Here is a 9,147-nt window from a genome sequence, read left to right as displayed (position 1 = left end):
GAGAGGGATGGCCTCAGTCTATGAGAGGGATGGCCTCAGTCTATGAGAGGGATGGCCTCAGTCTATGAGAGGGATGGCCTCAGTCTATGAGAGGGATGGGTTAGTCTATGAGAGGGATGGCCTCAGTCTATGAGAGGGATGGCCTCAGTCTATGAGAGGGATGGCCTCAGTCTATGAGAGGGAAGGCCTCAGTCTATGAGAGGGATGGCCTCAGTCTATGAGAGGGATGGCCTCAGTCTATGAGAGGGATGGCCTCAGTCTATGAGAGGGATGGCCTCAGTCTATGAGAGGGATGGGTTAGTCTATGAGAGGGATGACCTCAGTCTATGAGAGGGATGGCCTCAGTCTATGAGAGGGATGGCCTCAGTCTATGAGAAGGATGGCCTCAGTCTATGAGAGGGATGGCCTCAGTCTATGAGAGGGATGGCCTCAGTCTATGAGAGGGATGGCCTCAGTCTATGAGAGGGATGGCCTCAGTCTATGAGAGGGATGGCCTCAGTCTATGAGAGGGATGGCCTCAGTCTATGAGAGGGATGGCCTCAGTCTATGAGAGGGATGGCCTCAGTCTATGAGAGGGATGGCCTCAGTCTATGAGAGGGATGGGTTAGTCTATGAGAGGGATGGCCTCAGTCTATGAGAGGGATGGCCTCAGTCTATCAGAGGGATGGCCTCAGTCTATGAGAGGGAAGGCCTCAGTCTATGAGAGGGATGGCCTCAGTCTATGAGAGGGATGGCCTCAGTCTATGAGAGGGATGGCCTCAGTCTATGAGAGGGAAGGCCTCAGTCTATGAGAGGGATGGCCTCAGTCTATGAGAGGGGTGGCCTCAGTCTATGAGAGGGATGGCCTCAGTCTATGAGAGGGATGGCCTCAGTCTATGAGAGGGATGGCCTCAGTCTATGAGAGGGATGGCCTCAGTCTATGAGAGGGATGGCCTCAGTCTATGAGAAGGATGGCCTCAGTCTATGAGAGGGATGGCCTCAGTCTATGAGAGGGATGGCCTCAGTCTATGAGAGGGATGACCTCAGTCTATGAGAGGGATGGCCTCAGTCTATGAGAGGGATGGCCTTAGTCTATGAGAGGGATGGCCTCAGTCTATGAGAGGGATGGCCTCAGTCTATGAGAGGGATGGCCTCAGTCTATGAGAGGGATGGCCTCAGTCTATGAGAGGGATGGCCTCAGTCTATGAGAGGGATGGCCTCAGTCTATGAGAGGGATGGCCTCAGTCTATGAGAGGGATGGCCTCAGTCTATGAGAGGGATGGCCTCAGTCTATGAGAGGGATGGGTTCAGTCTATGAGAGGGATGGCCTCAGTCTATGAGAGGGAAGGCCTCAGTCTATGAGAGGGATGGCCTCAGTCTATGAGAGGGATGGCCTCAGTCTATGAGAGGGATGGCCTCAGTCTATGAGAGGGAAGGCCTCAGTCTATGAGAGGGATGGCCTCAGTCTATGAGAGGGATGGCCTCAGTCTATGAGAGGGATGGCCTCAGTCTATGAGAGGGATGGCCTCAGTCTATGAGAGGGATGGCCTCAGTCTATGAGAGGGATGGCCTCAGTCTATGAGAGGGATGGCCTCAGTCTATGAGAAGGATGGCCTCAGTCTATGAGAGGGATGGCCTCAGTCTATGAGAGGGATGGCCTCAGTCTATGAGAGGGATGACCTCAGTCTATGAGAGGGATGGCCTCAGTCTATGAGAGGGATGGGTTAGTCTATGAGAGGGATGGCCTCAGTCTATGAGAGGGATGGCCTCAGTCTATGAGAGGGATGGCCTCAGTCTATGAGAGGGATGGCCTCAGTCTATGAGAGGGATGGCCTCAGTCTATGAGAGGGATGGCCTCAGTCTATGAGAGGGATGGCCTCAGTCTATGAGAGGGATGGCCTCAGTCTATGAGAGGGATGGCCTCAGTCTATGAGAGGGATGGCCTCAGTCTATGAGAGGGATGGCCTCAGTCTATGAGAGGGATGGCCTCAGTCTATGAGAGGGATGGCCTCAGTCTATGAGAGGGATGGCCTCAGTCTATGAGAGGGATGGCCTCAGTCTATGAGAGGGATGGCCTCAGTCTATGAGAGGGATGGCCTCAGTCTATGAGAGGGATGGGTTAGTCTATGAGAGGGATGGCCTCAGTCTATGAGAGGGATGGCCTCAGTCTATGAGAGGGATGGCCTCAGTCTATGAGAGGGAAGGCCTCAGTCTATGAGAGGGATGGCCTCAGTCTATGAGAGGGATGGCCTCAGTCTATGAGAGGGATGGCCTCAGTCTATGAGAGGGATGGCCTCAGTCTATGAGAGGGATGGGTTAGTCTATGAGAGGGATGACCTCAGTCTATGAGAGGGATGGCCTCAGTCTATGAGAGGGATGGCCTCAGTCTATGAGAAGGATGGCCTCAGTCTATGAGAGGGATGGCCTCAGTCTATGAGAGGGATGGCCTCAGTCTATGAGAGGGATGGCCTCAGTCTATGAGAGGGATGGCCTCAGTCTATGAGAGGGATGGCCTCAGTCTATGAGAGGGATGGCCTCAGTCTATGAGAGGGATGGCCTCAGTCTATGAGAGGGATGGCCTCAGTCTATGAGAGGGATGGCCTCAGTCTATGAGAGGGATGGGTTAGTCTATGAGAGGGATGGCCTCAGTCTATGAGAGGGATGGCCTCAGTCTATGAGAGGGATGGCCTCAGTCTATGAGAGGGAAGGCCTCAGTCTATGAGAGGGATGGCCTCAGTCTATGAGAGGGATGGCCTCAGTCTATGAGAGGGATGGCCTCAGTCTATGAGAGGGAAGGCCTCAGTCTATGAGAGGGATGGCCTCAGTCTATGAGAGGGGTGGCCTCAGTCTATGAGAGGGATGGCCTCAGTCTATGAGAGGGATGGCCTCAGTCTATGAGAGGGATGGCCTCAGTCTATGAGAGGGATGGCCTCAGTCTATGAGAGGGATGGCCTCAGTCTATGAGAAGGATGGCCTCAGTCTATGAGAGGGATGGCCTCAGTCTATGAGAGGGATGGCCTCAGTCTATGAGAGGGATGACCTCAGTCTATGAGAGGGATGGCCTCAGTCTATGAGAGGGATGGGTTAGTCTATGAGAGGGATGGCCTCAGTCTATGAGAGGGATGGCCTCAGTCTATGAGAGGGATGGCCTCAGTCTATGAGAGGGATGGCCTCAGTCTATGAGAGGGATGGCCTCAGTCTATGAGAGGGATGGCCTCAGTCTATGAGAGGGATGGCCTCAGTCTATGAGAGGGATGGCCTCAGTCTATGAGAGGGATGGCCTCAGTCTATGAGAGGGATGGGTTAGTCTATGAGAGGGATGGCCTCAGTCTATGAGAGGGAAGGCCTCAGTCTATGAGAGGGATGGCCTCAGTCTATGAGAGGGATGGCCTCAGTCTATGAGAGGGATGGCCTCAGTCTATGAGAGGGAAGGCCTCAGTCTATGAGAGGGATGGCCTCAGTCTATGAGAGGGATGGCCTCAGTCTATGAGAGGGATGGCCTCAGTCTATGAGAGGGATGGCCTCAGTCTATGAGAGGGATGGCCTCAGTCTATGAGAGGGATGGCCTCAGTCTATGAGAGGGATGGCCTCAGTCTATGAGAAGGATGGCCTCAGTCTATGAGAGGGATGGCCTCAGTCTATGAGAGGGATGGCCTCAGTCTATGAGAGGGATGACCTCAGTCTATGAGAGGGATGGCCTCAGTCTATGAGAGGGATGGGTTAGTCTATGAGAGGGATGGCCTCAGTCTATGAGAGGGATGGCCTCAGTCTATGAGAGGGATGGCCTCAGTCTATGAGAGGGATGGCCTCAGTCTATGAGAGGGATGGCCTCAGTCTATGAGAGGGATGGCCTCAGTCTATGAGAGGGATGGCCTCAGTCTATGAGAGGGATGGCCTCAGTCTATGAGAGGGATGGCCTCAGTCTATGAGAGGGATGGCCTCAGTCTATGAGAGGGATGGCCTCAGTCTATGAGAGGGATGGCCTCAGTCTATGAGAGGGATGGCCTCTGTCTATGAGAGGGATGGCCTCAGTCTATGAGAGGGATGGCCTCAGTCTATGAGAGGGATGGCCTCAGTCTATGAGAGGGATGGCCTCAGTCTATGAGAGGGATGGCCTCAGTCTATGAGAGGGATGGCCTCAGTCTATGAGAGGGATGGCCTCAGTCTATGAGAGGGATGGCCTCAGTCTATGAGAGGGATGATCTCAGTCTATGAGAGGGATGGTCTCAGTCTATGAGAGGGATGGGTCAGTCTATGAGAGGGATGGCCTCAGTCTATGAGAGGGATGGGTCAGTCTATGAGAGGGATGGGTCAGTCTATGAGAGGGATGGGTCAGTCTATGAGAGGGATGGGTTAGTCTATGAGAGGGATGGCCTCAGTCTATGAGAGGGATGGCCTCAGTCTATGAGAGGGATGGCCTCAGTCTATGAGAGGGATGGCCTCAGTCTATGAGAGGGATGGCCTCAGTCTATGAGAGGGATGGGTTAGTCTATGAGAGGGATGGCCTCAGTCTATGAGAGGGATGGCCTCAGTCTATGAGAGGGATGGCCTCAGTCTATGAGAGGGATGATCTCAGTCTATGAGAGGGATGGTCTCAGTCTATGAGAGGGATGGGTCAGTCTATGAGAGGGATGGGTCAGTCTATGAGAGGGATGGGTCAGTCTATGAGAGGGATGGCCTCAGTCTATGAGAGGGATGGCCTCAGTCTATGAGAGGGATGGCCTCAGTCTATGAGAGGGATGGCCTCAGTCTATGAGAGGGATGCCTCAGTCTATGAGAGGGATGGCCTCAGTCTATGAGAGGGATGATCTCAGTCTATGAGAGGGATGGCCTCAGTCTATGAGAGGGATGATCTCAGTCTATGAGAGGGATGCCTCAGTCTATGAGAGGGATGGCCTCAGTCTATGAGAGGGATGATCTCAGTCTATGAGAGGGATGGCCTCAGTCTATGAGAGGGATGGGTCAGTCTATGAGAGGGATGGCCTCAGTCTATGAGAGGGATGGCCTCAGTCTATGAGAGGGATGGCCTCAGTCTATGAGAGGGATGGCCTCAGTCTATGAGAGGGATGGCCTCAGTCTATGAGAGGGATGGCCTCAGTCTATGAGAGGGATGGCCTCAGTCTATGAGAGGGATGGGTCAGTCTATGAGAGGGATGGCCTCAGTCTATGAGAGGGATGGGTCAGTCTATGAGAGGGATGGCCTCAGTCTATGAGAGGGATGGCCTCAGTCTATGAGAGGGATGGCCTCAGTCTATGAGAGGGATGGCCTCAGTCTATGAGAGGGATGGCCTCAGTCTATGAGAGGGATGGCCTCAGTCTATGAGAGGGATGGGTTAGTCTATGAGAGGGATGACCTCAGTCTATGAGAGGGATGACCTCAGTCTATGAGAGGGATGGCCTCAGTCTATGAGAGGGATGGCCTCAGTCTATGAGAGGGATGACCTCAGTCTATGAGAGGGATGGCCTCAGTCTATGAGAGGGATGGCCTCAGTCTATGAGAGGGATGGCCTCAGTCTATGAGAGGGATGGCCTCAGTCTATGAGAGGGATGGCCTCAGTCTATGAGAGGGATGGCCTCAGTCTATGAGAGGGATGGCCTCAGTCTATGAGAGGGATGGCCTCAGTCTATGAGAGGGATGGCCTCAGTCTATGAGAGGGATGGCCTCAGTCTATGAGAGGGATGGCCTCAGTCTATGAGAGGGATGGCCTCAGTCTATGAGAGGGATGGCCTCAGTCTATGAGAGGGATGGGTCAGTCTATGAGAGGGATGGCCTCAGTCTATGAGAGGGATGGGTCAGTCTATGAGAGGGATGGCCTCAGTCTATGAGAGGGATGGCCTCAGTCTATGAGAGGGATGGCCTCAGTCTATGAGAGGGATGGCCTCAGTCTATGAGAGGGATGGCCTCAGTCTATGAGAGGGATGGCCTCAGTCTATGAGAGGGATGGCCTCAGTCTATGAGAGGGATGGCCTCAGTCTATGAGAGGGATGGCCTCAGTCTATGAGAGGGATGGCCTCAGTCTATGAGAGGGATGGCCTCAGTCTATGAGAGGGATGGCCTCAGTCTATGAGAGGGATGACCTCAGTCTATGAGAGGGATGGCCTCAGTCTATGAGAGGGATGGCCTCAGTCTATGAGAGGGATGGCCTCAGTCTATGAGAGGGATGGCCTCAGTCTATGAGAGGGATGGCCTCAGTCTATGAGAGGGATGGCCTCAGTCTATGAGAGGGATGGCCTCAGTCTATGAGAGGGATGGCCTCAGTCTATGAGAGGGATGGCCTCAGTCTATGAGAGGGATGGCCTCAGTCTATGAGAGGGATGGGTCAGTCTATGAGAGGGATGGCCTCAGTCTATGAGAGGGATGGGTCAGTCTATGAGAGGGATGGCCTCAGTCTATGAGAGGGATGGCCTCAGTCTATGAGAGGGATGGCCTCAGTCTATGAGAGGGATGGCCTCAGTCTATGAGAGGGATGGCCTCAGTCTATGAGAGGGATGGCCTCAGTCTATGAGAGGGATGGCCTCAGTCTATGAGAGGGATGGCCTCAGTCTATGAGAGGGATGGCCTCAGTCTATGAGAGGGATGGCCTCAGTCTATGAGAGGGATGGCCTCAGTCTATGAGAGGGATGGCCTCAGTCTATGAGAGGGATGACCTCAGTCTATGAGAGGGATGGCCTCAGTCTATGAGAGGGATGGCCTCAGTCTATGAGAGGGATGGCCTCAGTCTATGAGAGGGATGGCCTCAGTCTATGAGAGGGATGGCCTCAGTCTATGAGAGGGATGGCCTCAGTCTATGAGAGGGATGGCCTCAGTCTATGAGAGGGATGGCCTCAGTCTATGAGAGGGATGGCCTCAGTCTATGAGAGGGATGGCCTCAGTCTATGAGAGGGATGGCCTCAGTCTATGAGAGGGATGGCCTCAGTCTATGAGAGGGATGGCCTCAGTCTATGAGAGGGATGGCCTCAGTCTATGAGAGGGATGGCCTCAGTCTATGAGAGGGATGGCCTCAGTCTATGAGAGGGATGGCCTCAGTCTATGAGAGGGATGGCCTCAGTCTATGAGAGGGATGGCCTCAGTCTATGAGAGGGATGGCCTCAGTCTATGAGAGGGATGGCCTCAGTCTATGAGAGGGATGGCCTCAGTCTATGAGAGGGATGGCCTCAGTCTATGAGAGGGATGGGTTAGTCTATGAGAGGGATGGCCTCAGTCTATGAGAGGGATGGCCTCAGTCTATGAGAGGGATGACCTCAGTCTATGAGAGGGATGGCCTCAGTCTATGAGAGGGATGGCCTCAGTCTATGAGAGGGATGTGCCTCATTTTTGTTCACCTTTACCGTTAGGATATAGTTCTTTTTTTTCTGCAATTTAACTTTTTTAAAAAAAATTGGAGAACAATTGCTTTGCGATGTTGTGGTGATCTCTGTCGTACATCAGTGAGAGTCAGTCTAATTATATAGCTATCCCCTCCCTCTTGAGTCTCCCCCCTTCCCCACCGTTCCTCCCCTCTAAGTAGTCACAGAGTGCCAGACTGGACTCCTGTTTTACACAGCAGCCTCCTGCTAGTGCTCTGTGTCACACATGGTAGTGTATATACGTCAACGCCACTTTCTCTATTTGTCCTACCCACTCCTTGCTCCGCTGTGTCCATCAGGCAGTTCTCTACATCTGAGTCTCCATTTCTTCTCTGTAAATAGGTTTATCAGTACTGTTTTTCTAGATTCCATATATATGAGCTAATATACAATGGAATATTACTCAGCCATAAATAGGATATAGCTTTTATAAGGATCATAATAGGAAGTCCTGGGAGTCTGTGAGCTTCTGGTGGGCGTGAATTCCAATTATTGCCTTCACAATTCTTTAAGAATATGAGAAGCTCTTAAGTTTCTTAACACTTATCTTTTGCTTGCAGTTCAGAAAATGCATCTGCAGGAAAAGCTATGCTAGAAGTCTATATCATCTCTTGGTTTCAATTCTGGAATCTTGGTTCCTTAAGTCCCAGCTCCCTTAAGTCCTAAATTTCCAGTACCTTCAAACAGATGATGTTTTAAAATTTTGGCTTGCTTCTGTTTATTCTTTGTAGGAGGCTTAGACTTCAAGAACTTAGTTTTTAACTGCTGGAAATGGAAACCCTCCTATTTCCATATTTCCATCAAAATCATTCTCCTTCTATATAGCTAACCTTTTCCCCAGCCTCCAACTGTATATTTTCAACTGCCCAAGAGACATCACCTCTTTAATATCTCATATCAATCTCAAACTCAACTATCCAAAATGAAACTTACCAGTTTATCCAATCCTGCTGTGTCTTCTGCATTTTGTATACAAAAACTGAGGGTCATTTAAGATTATTTTTCCCCTTAATACCTTATTTTTAATCAGTCAACAAAACTAAAACTTGTCCTTTTTTCTCTGCTTGTTTGAGTCATTGCAGTAATTATCCATTACCCTTTCCCACAGTCTACTTGATCTTATCAAAATTTTCCTTTTTAATGCATTTCCCTCTGTTTATTACTTTTTTCTCAGGTGTAATTTCAAGCTTATTATTTCCTGCTTAAAAGCTCTTCAGTGGTTTTGCACTATCTGCAAGACATATTTCAACACGTTAGTCATAAATCTTTGATAATTTGACTCTATCATCTGGTCTCTTCCTACTTTTCCAGCTTTTACTCTTGACCTATTTCTCCCTGTCATTATGTTTTAATGATAGATTTTATTTTAGCTATTAGAATATGCTGTGATCTTTTTCACATTTTTTTCTTTTTTTTTTTTGGCATGAACTAATCTTTTCCTTTCAAATGTCTGTTACCTTTCAATCTGCTCGGTAAACTATGATTAATCCTCTGCTCAGAGGTCACATTCTTCAACTTTATTCCTTCCTATTTCCCAATAAAAGAATCATTATCTTTTTTCTTATGCTTCTCTCATGCTTATGTTAATCATGTGTCACACTACAGTATTGAGTTTTCAACTGTTTGTTTCCTTCCTTAAAAACTCTTTGTGATGAGGCACCTCATTAATTTTTGATACTACAAAGTTTAATATACTTGTTGGTACATTGTAATCACTCAATGTGTAAGATAAGCACTAAAATTCTTAGAACAACAAAATCCTCTTTTGTATTATTAGATAACAATTGATGAAGCTTGAGAGACAAGGTAGAAAACAAACAG

Source organism: Ovis canadensis, chromosome 15, assembly GCF_042477335.2.
Source record: "Ovis canadensis isolate MfBH-ARS-UI-01 breed Bighorn chromosome 15, ARS-UI_OviCan_v2, whole genome shotgun sequence".
NCBI lineage: Eukaryota > Metazoa > Chordata > Mammalia > Artiodactyla > Bovidae > Ovis > Ovis canadensis.
The sequence above is the reverse complement of the archived record's forward strand: the minus strand, read 5'-3'. Positions refer to the sequence as shown.